This window comes from Silurus meridionalis, chromosome 4 (assembly GCF_014805685.1).
Source record: "Silurus meridionalis isolate SWU-2019-XX chromosome 4, ASM1480568v1, whole genome shotgun sequence".
In the NCBI taxonomy this organism is placed as follows: domain Eukaryota; kingdom Metazoa; phylum Chordata; class Actinopteri; order Siluriformes; family Siluridae; genus Silurus; species Silurus meridionalis.
In genome coordinates this window covers 4,611,296-4,628,083 of record NC_060887.1, presented here as the reverse complement: position 1 = coordinate 4,628,083, position 16,788 = coordinate 4,611,296, and the positions used below count along the sequence as shown (strand labels likewise).

The 16,788-nt window shown below is 37.1% G+C and overlaps 1 long non-coding RNA gene and 1 other non-coding gene across 2 annotated transcripts; both read left to right on the top strand.

The window, feature by feature from the left end:
- Positions 1-4,787: 4,787 nt before the first annotated feature.
- trnav-uac lies at positions 4,788-4,860 on the top strand. The gene has a single exon. It is a non-coding gene; the product is annotated as a tRNA-Val (tRNA).
- A 9,305-nt stretch (positions 4,861-14,165) lies between these two features.
- Positions 14,166-15,315, top strand: LOC124384807. Its single transcript, XR_006925619.1, has 3 exons — positions 14,166-14,188; positions 14,265-14,372; positions 15,252-15,315. It is a non-coding gene; the product is annotated as an uncharacterized LOC124384807 (long non-coding RNA).
- The last annotated feature ends 1,473 nt before the right edge of the window (positions 15,316-16,788 follow it).

Here is a 16,788-nt window from a genome sequence, read left to right as displayed (position 1 = left end):
AAGTGACCGAACTGAACTCTTGAACCGAGTCACTTGAACTGAATCTAAAGAGTCGAAATCATCGAATCGAATCTTTTCTAACTGAATTGACCAAACTGAATGGACTGAATTATTAAAATGAATCTAATAAATAGTTATTTCTGATGTTTTTCTACTAACTGCAGTTGTCAAAAGTTATACTTGAACTATGATGTTATGAGGCTGCATTGGAACTAAACTTTATAGTTTTGTGTGCATCAGATGAACCCATGAAGAACTCATGTATTGTAAACTGATTTAATCTCTGTGTTATTGTGATTTAATATTTAAACTGATGCTGTGAATACTGTTCAATAACTGTTTATTTTATTACTTTAACTTCTGTTCATGTAAAATTGGGTTTAAACAGAACCTTTATTTTATTATCATTTACTTTTGTCCGTTTTCCCAAAATTTTATCATGTGGATTTTAATTCTTAGTTAAATTTAAATGATGTACAATAATAATTTTATAATATAAACAAAACACACTATATTTAAGATATTTATTCATTTTGAAGTAATAAAAAATATTCAGTTACAATAATCACTGATATTTTGTACTTTATTATATGTAGGACATGTCCAGCTTGATCTCCTCTTTTCTTTCTCTGGTTTTCTTTCTCTAGTGCTGAAGTCATATTGCTGAACAGCTGTACAGCTTCCTCCAGTCACTCTCGGTTTCCATCCTCATTTCTCTTCCTCACCTAAGAATCTTTGTTTCCTCAGAGATTTTCTGCGACTCTTTGGGCTTGTAGAGGTTCAGCTTTCTGTTTCTGCTGTTTCTCATAGTCAGAACCCAAAGTGCTCTCAGCTGAGCTTCATGTTTCTCCAATTGCTCTTGGTTTCTCAGAATGATCTTTTGATGATATATTTTATGGAGAGCAAAATATGTTAAGTTATTTAAAGTTAAATTTTATTTATTCTGGAATAATTTTCATGTCTGTTTTATTAATATTTATGTTCAAAAACATTGTTTTAGTGTGTTCAATAAATGTTTATCCTGTTCGCCCGCAACCTAAAGTGGGCTTTAAGTTTTGGCCCCCTGTGCAATTGAGTTTGACACCCTCATATAGATAAATATCATTAATTATTAATAATAACATAATTAAAGGTAATTGAGCAAATCTTTTATCTCAGAAGTGTGTATCAAACTGGTAGCCCTTCACATTAGTCGGTACCCAAGAAGTAGCTCTCGGTGTCAAAAAGGTTTGTGACCCCTAATTTATAATCTTGTTACTTTTGTCCCCACATGAACATATACATTTATTATATTTAGTCATTGTGATTTCACCCTTATACATCGTATCTCTGTTGATTTCTTTTATTCAGCTCAATCTCACAGATGTTCTGGGACAGCTCTTAGGAGCGTTCTCCGCCGACAATATCATAAATTTCAGCTCTTCTCCCTCACCACTGAGATTGCTCCATTTATTAAACATCTCTCTACTCCAGCTGTTCCAGAGAACCCCTGTCTGCCTCCTCGCATCGTGAAGAATACTTTTACACGTGATATGGGCACACAGACCTCGTCTGACCTTCCTGCTGTTTATCATCAGGTGACACAGACCAACAATGAAGACTATGACGACTCTCTCATTCCTGCATCAACTCTACCATCTCCTCCTTATCCTTCATGTTGGTCCTCCACTGATTATTCTCCTACTTCCCCCGTTCTCTCACCTGATTATTATTATTATCCTCCCATATCTTCCCCTGAGTCTGATCCTGATTGCTCACCCATGTCTTCTGCAGCAGCAATGGCCCACAAACTCTTCTTTTCCAATAAACATGCTTAAGTCTGCCTTGTTTTTGTTTCTCCTACATACTCATAACATTAGTCAGACCCTATTCTACTCTATTTATTACTAACTGATTATTACCCCTTAAAAGAACCTTCTTTAATGTTCCCATTAATGCCCTTTCACGCGTTATGGTCTACAAACACAAACTGACTTAAAAAACTAAAGTGGCTTCTGCATCATAAAAGCTGTTGTGTTGAGCTCTTAAACATGTTCCTTTCACAGCTGAAGTATGAAAACTATCAATAATGTAGAACAGAACACCGGGTTAGCTTCTAGCTTCTAGCTCCTCAGGCATGGAGCTTCTGAAGGTGTTGCTATCGCAGAAGATACGACCTTCGAACCAGAAAGACACAGCTTACATTAGACTAAAAAGTTTTTGTCTTTATACTCAACTAAAGTGAAATAATGAGCATATTTCCACTTTGAGAAACTCGTCTTGCTCTCGCCTCGACTCGCCATTACTGCCGCACAGACCTAAATAAACGGAGACACGCCCACAGTGCGTCTTCTTCGTGTTTACAGTGGTTCATCCTCCAATCCTACAATGCGTCGCTGCTGTAAACAGGTCAGACTGTAGTCTACACTTCAGCCCAAATTCATTCATTTAAAAAAGTAACAGGTAACGCATCATATGGTAACGGTAACGGAGTGTTTATTTTTAACACGCACCAGGACGCCGCTGTTACGTGTCTGTGCTGTTTTCTTCTACTCCCCCCTCCTTGTGTTGGCTCTGTCTTCAGCTCTCTACTATATGTAGGTGGAGTCACCTGGTAATTGTAATGGAGGACTGGGGAAAAACGGACCAATGAAGAGCAAGAGCCTGACCAGAGGAGGCGGAGCCTACAGTTCAAAAGCAGCCACCTGAAGTGACCACTGTTTGCTGGAGTAAGTTAACAATAGATTAAATGAAAAGGGGTATAAGTTATCATGATAAATTATATATCATTCTAAAGGTCTAAGCCTCAAGCATCAATTTTAGATCACTGTTTTTCAATGGGCGCTTATACAAATATTTCCTATTTGTGTAAATACACACAAACAACATGCATAAAAAACAGTACTTACACTATAATTGTAATAACGAGTCACAAACGCATCCAAACGCACAATTGCTGCAAATTCCTGTTTATTTGGAAAGATAAGGTTCCACTGAACAACATACCGTAGAGCATTTTTTGTCTTTTGTTTGTTTTTTTGTATCGTTTTAGAGTAACTTTCGCATAAAGAACGACATCTTGGTGGTAAAAAATAAATATGGCTGGTAGAATATAGTGTTAAAAAAACAAATGAGAGTAACCACTAAAAAGACAAAGACAGGTAGAATCTTATCAGTGATACAACTGAACTCTGCAGGTGTTTGTGGAGACGTTTTGCTTTGCACCACCTTTCATTTCCAATCTTTTATTTTCAGCCAGTAGCAGTGTGGAAACAACATGTTCCATAGAAAATGTAGCCAATGAGTGCAGGATTTTAACGACACATGGGAGGTTTTATTCCCGTGTGGGCGAGTTCTTAGTTTTATTCATCTTTAGAAGCTCTTAGTGGTGAAAAGAGCGTGACGTGCACTGTGACGCACCTGGCAGGAAGTGGAATGCAGCTCTTTCCAGCTCGTGATAACTGAGCTTTGTTTACAAGAAATAAAAAAGAAAAGAAAAGTGTACAGTAAAAAAAAGTTGTTTTATTAAAGATTTCATGAAGGATCACGGATGACGAAAATATTCTTGTGTGGAATGACGACAGGGACCTGGTGATCTGCATGTGGATGGAAAATCTGAGTCTATTTTACATCTGTGAGGGAGAAAAGGACCAGAAATATTCTCAGATAAATGTTTTTGGAATTTTAATGATATCTTCATAAAATGTTAAATATACATACATGATACATGTGACTTTTAACCCAGTACTTTATTCAAGTACATAATTTATATAGAAACACGGTACACAGAGTATTGCATGATGGATTCTCTACATAACCATAAAAATATTCTTATTCATAACCATAAAGAATTTTTCTTTTCCACAAGAATGAAAGTGTTGAAAACCAGCGTCTGGCACTTAAAGGTATCTATAGTGTTGATGTTTATGTCTTCAGTGTGTAAGACGATACAAGCACATTATTACTGCATGATACGCTTTTATCAAATAAACATATAATATCATTAGTGTGATCTGAGTCTGTGCAGCGGCTGCTGTTCTCACTCTATTTATTCCAGCTCTTTTTAAAGTCGTGTTACATCCTCGATGACTTCAAACTTTACTCTTTACACTATTAATACAGTTCTAAAATGAATTGTATTGATTTGTATGAATCATCTTGTATGAATTGTATGAATGAAGAATATTAATACATTTTATTCACTCTATGGTGCTCGGTGGTCAGGGATAAAAACACACAGCACACATTATGACGCGTCCACTGCAAAAAATATCCGTCAAAATAAAGAAATAAAAGCATGATTTAAGAAGAAACTCTACAGACTAGAAACAAGTCAAATGATTTGCCAGTGCAGTAAAATAATTACACTTGGTAAGATTTCTTGAAATAAGAAGTGATTAAAGCGATGCTGCAGCACTCGTGTGTCTGTTTTCTGAAGCAGCTTCTGCACCTGACGCACAGCACGAGGACTCGACTTCTTTGATGGACCCTTGTGATGTCTGTTCTGAGTGGAACACGTCTTGAAAACCTCTGTATTATGACCACTGTACTGTAACTCAGTGTCAGGATGTTACTGATCTTCTTATCGCCTCGGCATCATGGTGGAGTCTCCTGTCATCAGAGAGTCTTTACCATGAGGTGCCGTGTAGAACATCCAGTGGTCAGTATGAGAGAATTGAATAACAGAATATAAGATTTTTATTTTGTTATTTAAAGAGAAGTTTAAATAACATTGGATTTTTTTTCAGTTAGATTTTGAGAGATATGTTTCTATTTATGCACATTGGACATCAACCTTCTCAGCAGCAGGTTCCATAGTGTAGCGGTCATCACGTCTGCTTTACACGCAGAAGGTCCTGGGTTTGACCCCCAGTGGAGCCATGCCATTGAGTCTCTCATTCTGCTGTTGGAATGCTTTTCCTCCATTTCTGTTTCAACCACAATGCAGAAACATGCAAAACTGTTTATTTATTTCCAGGATTGAGTAACAATTTGTGAGTAATATATAAACCTCACTCATGTTTGCAACCTGCATGGTTCCACTGGAAGGACCTTCTGTGTGTAAAGCAGATGTGACGACCACTACCCTATGGATCCACACAATCATCTGCACAGCATAAATGAGCAGAAATAATGATTCAGGCAAAATGTTTTCCAGATTACAACTATACAGTTTTGGGAAACTTGTTCCCAATGTACCCTCAGCTTTCTGTTCTCGGTTGAGAGGAATACAAGTGCTTTTCTAATACTGTATGAGAGTGTGTGATCTGAGTCTGTGCAGCGGCTGCTGTTCTCACTCTATTTATTCCAGCTCTTTTTTAAAGTCGTGTTACATCCTCGATGACTTCAAACTTTACTCTTTACACTATTAATACAATTCTAAAATGAATTGTATTGATTTGTATGAATCATCTTGTATGAATTGTATGAATGAAGAATATTAATACATTTTATTCACTCTATGGTGCTCGGTGGTCAGGGATAAAAACACACAGCACACATTATGACGCGTCCACTGCAAAAAATATCCGTCAAAATAAAGAAATAAAAGCATGATTTAAGAAGAAACTCTACAGACTAGAAACAAGTCAAATGATTTGCCAGTGCAGTAAAATAATTACACTTGGTAAGATTTCTTGAAATAAGAAGTGATTAAAGCGATGCTGCAGCACTCGTGTGTCTGTTTTCTGAAGCAGCTTCTGCACCTGACGCACAGCACGAGGACTCGACTTCTTTGATGGACCCTTGTGAGGTCTGTTCTGAGTGGAACACGTCTTGGAAAACCTCTGTATGACCCTGACCACTGTACTGTAACTCAGTGTCAGGATGTTACTGATCTTCTTATCGCCTCGGCATCATGGTGGAGTCTCCTGTCATCAGAGAGTCTTTACCATGAGGTGCCGTGTAGAACATCCAGTGGTCAGTATGAGAGAATTGAATAACAGAATATAAGATTTTTATTTTGTTATTTAAAGAGAAGTTTAAATAACATTGGATTTTTTTTTTCATTCGATGAATTTTAATTTCATTCATTTTTTCATTCATGTATTTTTGCTCTTGTTGTGAAGTGAAGTTTGTGTCATTGCTGCTACACTGTGCATCTGAACGATCACGACTCAAATCTCACAATAAACTTTAGGGTTTTATCACATTTTCTACTTTCATTCATCTGATTGTCTCCCCAGTGTCCAACTGCTCCATGGCTTTGTGTATCAGTCACCTCACAACTATAGCAAAGAGTTTTTATTATTGACCGAGTAAATTCCAAGTGATTCAGTGCTTATGCTCAGAGACTGACCTGATACACACACACACACACACACACACACACACACACACACACACACACACACACACACACATTTTTTCAAATTACTGCTAAATGTTTGTTTACATTCACAATATTTATTATTATTATATGCACAAGAATTTTGAACTTTGTTCCACATGGATCGTGCAGTACAGTGTACAAGTAGTTAATAACATTCTTGTGTATGTTTCTATTTTCTTTATAGTAATTAATCTTTCATATAATAATATTGTATTGTGCTCCTTTTATCAGTGGTCCCCAACCCCGGGGTCACAGACTGGCACCGGTCCGTGGGTCAATTGGTACCGGACCGCACAGAAAGAGTAAATGTGTAAATCTGCATATAATAATAATAAAATTAATCATTTAAAAATAAAAAAATATGTTTAAATGTAGACCTTTAGGTACTTAAGCACCCCAGTGCTACTGTATATATATATATATATATATATATATATATATATATATATATATATATATATATATATATATATATATATATATATATATATATATATATATATATATAATTATAATCACAAACTGCTTTTATAAAATGAACATGAAATAAGGCTGTAATACTGCACTGTATTTAACTGAACCAGATTTATTTTAGTTTTAAACATATTGATAGTCATTTTTATTTATTTTTGTTGTATTTTGATGTTTTCAATTTCATTGCAGTAAATTATGACTTTTTGTTGGTATTTAATTTTAGTGTCGGTTTAGTTTTTAATCTATTACACAGTAAAAGCCTTAATATTTATAAATGTGTATTTAAAGTTAATTAAAATTAAAATATTTAAGCTGTAATACTGCACTGCATTTAACTAATAATATTATTATTATTGTTATATATTGTTATAATTTTAAATGTACTGATAATTTTTATTTTGATTCTTTATATTTTGAAGTTTTATTTCAGATTAGTTTCAGTTAATAACTTTTTTTATTGTATTTAATTTTAGTCTACCAAACTACAAAAATCACTCAGTGTTGAATTGAGGTTTTTGGACATTTATTCCAGCTCATAAATCCTATAAAACATGCAGCATTAAACATGAACTTCCAGCAGATGAACATCTCATAATACTGTCTGGAAGTGAGAAATGTACAGGTTGTTTTTACTCCATACACATGAACTTACTTTGATCAGAAACACAATCATACTCCAAATCAATTAATCAATAAAGTCAATAAAAGAATCCCAAACTGCTGTGTGTCTTGTCCTCGCTATTAATGACGTCATTAGAGCTCCACTACTTCTAATTACCTGCTGTGACAGTGAGCTCTAATACACATCACACTGCCACCTACTGGTCATTTATGATTCTGCAACATTCATAGAGTCACTCCGGTCAACTTCCGGTTCTCAACTCGGATTCACTCGCTTTATACACAGTTTACAGCCGTTTTATCTTATTTATGACTGTAATATCGCTCTTCTCTCAGGAACAACAGAAAAGCTGTGAAGACATGATATTTTATCCGCTCTTTACCTCTGTAATGTGCGCATGCGCATAGTGTCAGGTTAAGAGAGACCGGGTTACGTCACAGACGGAGGGCGGGCATCTCCTGTGACGTCACAGTAAGGCAACGTCTATAATTGGGAACGTCTCTGTTTCTCTCATTTCCGAGGTTTTGCTTGTGAGTAAAGAGGCATAAACATGGAGCTCTTCAGAAGGTTGAGAGAGTTTTTCAAAGCAGAAGAACAAAAGAAAACTAAGCAGATTGCTGAAATGAAGGAGAAGCTGGAACACATGGAGAAAGTAGAGAAAGACTTGGATGCATTTTCTCTTCTAATGATAGAGAAGATAACAGAAGAGAAAGAAGAGAAAGCCATTCTGCTACAGACGGTGCAAAAGCTGGAGGCTACTTTGGCTTCTGAGCGAAAGCAGCAGGAACAGGACATAACTGAGAGAAGCCAGAGCTGGGCGAGAGAACAAAAACAACTGGAGGAACGTGTTGCTCAGCTTGAGTTTATTTTGGATCAGACCACCATGGAGCTCCAGTCTTCCCTGAAAATCAATGAGGAACTGGAGAAAACTGTAGACTGTGAGAGAGAGAGCTGGACAGAGAACAAAAGAAAGTGGAGGAACATGTTGCTCAGCTTGAGGTCACTTTGAAACAGACCACCATGGAGCTCCAGTCTTCCCTGAAAATCCATGAGGAACTGGAGAAAACTGTAGACTGTGAGAGAGAGAGCTGGACGAGAAAGAAAAAGAAAGTTGAGGAACATGTTGCTCAGCTTGAGGTCACTTTGGAACAGACCACCATGGAGCTCCAGGATACTCAGAATCACTGTGAGAAAGTAAAAAATAGTGCAGAGCAGGAGAGAGATCATTTGATCAGAGAGAAAGAGCGACTGGAGGAACGTGTTGCTCAGTTTGAGCCCACGTTGGATTTTAAAGAAAAACAAGAGGACGAAGAGAGAAAACTAAACTTGACATAGAGGAGAGGAACAACTTACAGCTTCAGACCAACAGGGGGCTCCAGGATACCCAGAATCTCTGTGAGGAAGAAAAGAAGACTTCAGAGAATAAAACAGATCATTATATGAGAGTCCGAGAGCGATGGGAGGAAATTGTTGCTCAGCTGAGACAAGAAAACATTCAAAAGAAAAGGAGAAATAGAAAAAAAAGAAGACGACAAGAGAAACAGAGAGTCTGAACACTTTTACTACAGCGAGACACAATAAACACTATTAAATAAATAAAGATTTTGAATTTCAATCATGTCTAATGTCTCTTCATCACAGAGAGCATTCAATGATGGTATTTTTTCTTGAAATCCACTTTAGTAAAGTCAGTGATGTTTGATGTCCTTAAAGAAAAGGAATTTGACAGAAACTGAAGTTGAGGTATTTTCTTGCAGCTTTAGTGCTTTGTTCATTTTGAGCTCTGAAAGCAATATAGCTGACAGTTAATGTGGGGCAGAACCTGATTCACTTAAACATCTGTACTTTATAATTAATCACATGGATTGGCACAAGAAAGTGGATGATCTTTCAGCAGTTATTCTGACAGGGTTAACACTGGATTCACCTCACAACACCTGAACACTACTGCTGGATGGAGCAGCGGGTGCGTGCACGAGCGGCGGTTGGTGAATGGAGGGTGGAGCCGGGGGGAAACGAGCGGTGAGAAGCAGATCTGTGGCTGATGGGACTAATCAGTGTGCTCTGTTTTAGTGACTGGTGACGAGGAGAAAAAGGAGAAAGACACGAGCAGAGCTGAGCATGTGTGTGTGTGTGTGTGTGTGTGTGTGTGTGTGTGTGTGTGTGTGTGTGTGTGTGTGTGTGTGTGTGTGTGTGTGTGTGTGTGATGTAAAGTGTTTGAGTAAATGTACTTTGTTACTGTACTTGAGTAACTATAAGTGACTTCCTGTCTGATGAACTGTTCTGTATTGGTCCTGTTTACTTCAATAGTAAGGAATGTAGACCTGAGATCCTGATTATTGGTCTTTTATTACCCATAAGGCAGTGGTTTTTAACCTTTTTTGAGGCGTGACTCATTGTTTACATGAAGAAAACACAGTGCATGTAGGGTACGGTCTCAGGAGCCCTGCAGTAAGTGTGCTGTGTGCATGTGATTGATGAATGTGCAGGTAGAAATTCAACTGAAACTGCATTCAATCTGGTTGATTATCAAGCAAGTTATTTTTTAACTACATTTAAGTTCCCTGTTATAGGATAACTTGCAATTTTGTAAATTCCAACTTTATTTCCATTAATTCCTGTTAATACCTAAATATTCCTGATAATTCATATGGGAAGTTTCCAGTCTTGAAAATTCCTGCAACCACATTCTAGGAAATACATGAGCTGTTCCTTGGTCTTGGGCACAGGGATATTTTGCCTGCCTTTTTTTTTCTTTTAAGTTTTACATTGTTCTGATATCAGATGCCCCAAGAAATTGCAGTTTAGACACAGAAGCTTTGTGTATGTGAGGATCCTCTATAATTATTTGGAGAAAGAGTCTGGTGTCATTATGCCATGGCTTGGGAAGTCGGGATGTTGTTAATAAATGTGAACTGATTTAATGTCATACAGTGTGTCTGTGTTCTACATTACAGTGGGGTCTGAGGTTCGGTTCCCAGCGTGTTGTTTCCTTACATTTTTTTATCCAGGGCCCAAAATCTTTCCACTGATCTCTCACACATTTAGAAAGTGATCTATGCAGAGCTGAACATCTCACCATGAATGGTGAACAACCTCATGCATAATTTTCTTTTTCCCCCTCTTCTATTTGTTTCAATTTTTATTTAAGAATACAATACAATACAATACAATACAATACAATACAAAATACAATGCAATACAATACAGGTGTGAATCTACCTGTCATGAGGAGTGTATTGGAGAGTGTATGTGTAAATTATCTGCTAGGTGGCAGTAGTGGACACTCACTGGTAAGCTGTAGAACAGGGGTCACCTACGGTGGCCGAGAAGTGCAAAACAGATTAACAAATCCGAAAACAAAATAACAAATCCGAAAACAAATTAACAAATCCGAAAACACAAGTCAGACAAACTGGAAAATGTAGGTATAGTTTGTGAATGTAAACTTACCGATCATTGGACAAGACACCTGTCAGTCAAGATATACAGGTGAATGACAGGTGTCTTCTCCAACCATTGATAAGTTTACATTCACAAACGATACCTACCTTTTCCGGGTTGTCTGACTTGTCTCTGTGTTTTCGGATTTGTTAATGTGTTTCGTGCAACGATTCAGACAAACTGGAAAAGGTAGGTATAGTTTTGTTTCTTTGCAGACTTTCCTGAAGCCCCTAAATTAATAATGGTCATAGTGACATTGGTAACATTGCATTAATGTAATAATATCTGATAGCCATTAGAGGGCACTCTCGTGCTGCATGTGGGTGTGTTTGCAGTGTGCAGAGTAAACGAGTAAAAAACGCTGTGCAGTCATGTCTCCGGTTCTTTCTGCGCATGCTCCGAACTTAATGGTATAATATGTGTTTTATAGCATAATGATGCAAACAACAGTATTTACATTCATCACATTACTGTGCTGGAAAACAATACAAATTAAATAAAAATGAAGAAAAAGTGTAGTAGAAGAAAAGCGGGACAAAGACAGAGGTAATGTGATGTAATGAATGGTGATGATCATATAAATAAACTCAGTTTAGTAAAAGTTTGTGAACAAACTTTATATTGGTCCAGTTTTAAAGTTTATTCTAAAAGTTATAAATAGTGTAATAAGTGGAAAAGAAATATGAGTCAGTTCATGTCACACAGATTTTTATTTATTTTTTATTTCAATTCAGTGTCATTACAAAATAGGTTTAAATTTGTAGAGATTTTATTTGGACAAACATATCGGACAAAAGAAATCAGCAACATATATTGTTCATCCTGTATCAGTCGACCTCTAGGTGTGAGTTTAAATGATATGCTCAGTTGTATGTATGAGATAATTGTAGTGTCTCTGCGTCTCTCAGAGAGACAGAGACTGTCTGACGGTGAGACGCCACTAAGCGTTAATATTATAATAATTACACTGATCTATTAGAGACGCTTATCAGAAAAGTCCGAATCAAATCCACTCACAAGTGCAGCAGATTCATGTGATGTGAAATAATGTCCTAATGGCAGCAGCATTATACAGTCATATATATATTTCTATAAAAGAGCTCTGATACGGATTTCAGTCATTAAGAAGAACATCTTCAGAGGGGTTTTTCTCGTCCTGGTATCATAAGTGTAGATAAACATAGGTTGTGTTTAATTGACAGCCCTGATGAAGTCTGATGACCTGAAGAGGGTGGAGCTGAGACTTCAGACAGCAGACGGACTTCTGAGGAGGAACATCAGCACCACACGAGAGGTTAGAGGTCACCAACCTGTAATTAATCCTGGAGGAATTAAGTGTGATTAGAGATAGCGATTTAAATGTGTTAATGCAGCTGTGTGTGTGTGTGTGTGTGTGTGTATCAGGTGAGTGTACAGTTCAGTGAAGTGCTGATACACCTTCAGGACAGACTTCTGTCTTCAGAAGTAATACTGTAAAAGTAATACTGTAACGCATTACTTTTAAAAATAAAGTAACTTTGTTACCGTTACCGTATGGTAACTTTTATAAAATGAATGAATTTGGGCTGAAGTGTAGACTACAGTCTGACCTGTTTACAGCAGAGACACATTGTAGGATTGGAGGATGAACCACTGTAAACATGAAGAAGACGCACTGTGGGCGTGTCTCCGTTTATTCAGGTCTGTGCGGCAGTAATGGCGAGTCGAGGCGAGAGCAAGACGAGTTTCTCAAAGTGTTAATATGCTCATTATTTCACTTTAGTTGAGTATAAAGACAAAAACTTTTTAGTCTAATGTAAGCTGTGTCTTTCTGGTTTGAAGCTCGTATCTACTGCGATAGCAACACCTCCAGAAACTCCATGCCTGAGGAGCTAGAAGCTAGAAGCTAACCCGGTGTTCTGTTCTACATTGTTGATAGTTTTCATACTTCAGCTGTGAAAGGAACATTTTTAAGAGCTCAACACAACAGCTTTTATGATGCAGAAGCCACTTTAGTTTTTGATTGTGAATATATTATTCAGCTTGTTTTGTTATTTATTTCAGAAATGCTTGTGATATATTTAGTTTGTGCTGCTCTGACTTTAATAAAATAGTGTTTAAAAATGACTGTGTGTTTAAGTCAGTTTTGTGTTTGTAGACCATAACACATAAAAGGGCATTAATGGGAACATTAAAGAAGATTCTTTAAAAAAGTAACTAAAAAGTTACTTTTAACAGTAACGCATTACTTTTTGAATGAATTAACTAGTAACTGTAACTTGTCACTATTTCTTAGTAACCAGCACAACACTGGGCACGAGTTTGTCCATCTTTTATTCTCCAGGAGTTCAACTGTAGTCCACGGCACGTATATTTTCTGGAATTAGACTTTGAGAAAACTCAGGTAGAATTTACTACATGACCACCCACATGAACCACAATAGACTTGTGCATATTTTCCTGTATTTTATTGTCTATTATGGTGTTGTTCTGGTTGTTGTTCTGATCTTTGGTGATCATGATGTACTAATATACTGCAGCACTTCATGTGTTACTGTCTTTTACAATCAACTGCATTAACATAAAGAACAGATCATTAGAAAGAACTTTTTTGTGTATGATATTGTGTATTCATGTATTTTTTCGCATGGTAGTTGTACATTGCATCACTTTTCAAGCTACTATCTCTTATTATATGTTACGTTAACGACATAAACAACAACAGATTCATGTATCTTAAAAACTAAATTCTCATACGTGCATTACATTTACATTAATGTGTTTTTTCCTGAGCTCATCAGTGCAGTATGTTGCATCACTTTCATGCTGTCGTCTATTATGATGTACAATATTACAAACAACAGCAGCAGATTCATAGATCTTTAAAGAAAATGTTGTACATGCATTATGTTACTGTGTTTGTTTGTGTTTGTCACACAAGGCTTTAGAGGACGACGTCTCGTCTGCAGTGGTAGAGGACGATGAGTGGACGTCTGGTCTGCGGCGGTAGAGGACGATGAGTGGACGTCTCGTCTGCGGCGGTAGAGGACGATGAGTGAACGTCTTGTCTGCGGCGTTAGAGAACGATGAGTGGACGTCTCGTCTGCGGCGGTAGAGAACGATAAGTGGACGTCTTGTCTGCGGCGGTAGAGGACGATAAGTGGACGTCTCGTCTGTGGCGGGAGAGGACGATGAGTGGACGTCTCGTCTGTGGCGGTAGAGGATGATGAGTGGACGTCTCATCTGCGGCGGTAGAGGACGATAAGTGGACATCTCGTCTGCGGCGGTAGAGGACGATAAGTAGACGTCTCGTCTGTGGCGGTAGAGGACGATGAGTGGACGTCGATCTGTTTCAAAAGGTATGTGCAGACAAAAATGTGTATGAGAACATGATTAAACACAGGTACCATAACCTAAAGGTCTTTATTTGTACAGAGGGAGAAATGTCCAGTGCAGGTCCACGACCAGTCGAAACTTTCCGGTGGACCACAGAAACGTCTTTGTGGATTCCACCCTCCTAAAGTGTTCATTTCAGACTTTCAGGTGATCATCTCTTTCATGTCACATCACTGTGGACCTGCACAACTATATTTGTGACCACACTCATGTGCTTTAAATGTCCTCTGCTGTGGGATGCAGAAATAATTGTTGCAATATTTATTTTTATTTACAAAATCTCAATAAAGTGATGTTTATGTAACAAAATGCACTGGAAGAAAGACAGACAGGCAAAAGTTCACCAAGCAGAGCTTCTTTATTTTCTTTCGTTTTCACCCTGGCGTTTTCCTTTCCAGTGCTCACACCAGGGTTCACCCACACACTCGCGGTTCGGGACGCCTTTCCTTCTTGACGTTCGCCGGTGTTTACTTTCTGGTCGACGTGTCTTCCACCGGCGCCCGTCTGCGCTTATTTCCCCTTCAGCGACCTTCCGCTCGTCTACCTGCTTGGTGTCTCTCTCTGTTGGAGGTTCTCGTGTCTCTCCTCTTTATTGGCGTCACCAGACTGAAACAGAGCACTGATTAGTCTCATCAGCTGCAGGTGTTTCTTACCGCTCGTGCCGTCCGGCTCCGCCTCCACTCGCGCACCGCTGCTACAGTTTACATCCCTAATCATATAGAACAATATCTGCTTTATCTATTCCCATTTCTCATCCAGTGATCAAATAGTGGAAGCACTGAGATCAGTGTAAAAGACTTTGGTTTTTGCTCAAGTGTGTTAAAGTGTGTTATATTTATAGATCTTCATTTCACTTCACTTCTGCCCTCAGACTCTCACTAGTGTACAGAGATGATTGTGGATTAAACATATTAATGTGTGAATGTTAGATTTTCAATGTTTCTTCTTATTTAAATCTGTAAAAAATACCAAGACTAAAAGGTAAATAAAACCTGTGTTCCACACTCTTTATTGTTCTTTTACCAGGTCGTAAGTGTTCCACCTGCTGCAAGTGTTCCACCTGCTTTACTCCACTCCTACTGCTGTAGCGCCCCCTACCTCCACCCCCACCATTATACAGCCTGCACTTTTATGTCATTTAAAAAGACCTTTATATGTCATTATCATCATTATTATGTTTAAGTTCATAATATACAATATGTGTCTTTACAGCCTGGTAGTCAAAGTCCATCTCCTTCATCCAGTCCTTCATCTGCATCCAGTCCTGCTGTTTCTTCCAGTTCTGCTCCTTTAATTATTTCTTGCTGGTGTTCTAAGCGACTCATTTTACTGTTTATTTGTGTGGATTTACTACTATTATAATCTATAGTTATTTATGATTAGGTTGTTGTTTTAATCCCAATTAGGGATTTTTTATCATTGTATTTGATTATATCTATTGTTAAATAACTTTTATTAATATATACATTGTTTTGTAATATTTGTATTTTTGTGTGTTTGCATCTATTATAATTTATCATTTGACATTTTTGTAGCATTTTCAGTAATTAAAAATAAAATGTTTTATCATTCATAAAACAGTGACTTGTGAATTATTCTGTGAAACTGCTGAACACATTATCATCTTCATTATTATTATTATTATTATTATTATTATTATTATTATTATTAAGTAGAATATAAATAAATAAATACGAAACATGTGCTATATAATAAAGTTTTGTTAAAAATGTTAAAGGTTAAATAAGTACATTAAGAAAATAAATATACATCCATTTTATGCCCCTTTATTGGAAAAATTAGTCAAGTCATACAGATATTAATTAACATGAGTGACAAGTGATGTATTTTCATTCACATCATCAGTAGTTTTGTGCACTATTGGGGGATTTATAAACATCGATCTGCCAAAAACCATAACAAATGTCCATCATCTATCCATTTCCTTTCTCTTTTTCCTCTATTCCCTTCTTCCCTTTCTTTTCCCCTCTTCCCACCCCTTAACAGACTATTGATCTCCAGCTTCACACAGCTCACATCCTCAACTCTCAGTCTCACAATCATCTCCACTGTTTTGAGCGTGTTAAGCTCCAGGTTTTTATGACTGCACCATGTCTCTCAGGTCTTTCTTCACTGAAGCAGGGTCGTTGGCTGAAACTGATTTTACATGATGAGGATTAATCTTTCTCATATTAATGAACTAATCATGTACTACAGTATTTAAAAGCACTTGTATTCCTCTCAACCGAGAACAGAAAGCTGAGGGTACATTGGGAACAAGTTTCCCAAAACTGTATAGTTGCAATCTGGAAAACCTCGAATCGATATTTGAAAAGAACTTAAAATCCTGTCAAACATGAATGAGGTTTATGTATTTGTCACAAATTGTTACTCAATCATGAAAATAAATAAACAGCTTTTCTTGTTTCCGCATTGTGCTTGTAACATAAATGGACAATAGGAATTCCAAAATTAGAAGAGGACTCCAATGTAAATAGAAAAAGTTTTCATGATAAGTCCTTTAAAAAATAAATAGTAAATATGAAAACAAAAATAAAAGTAA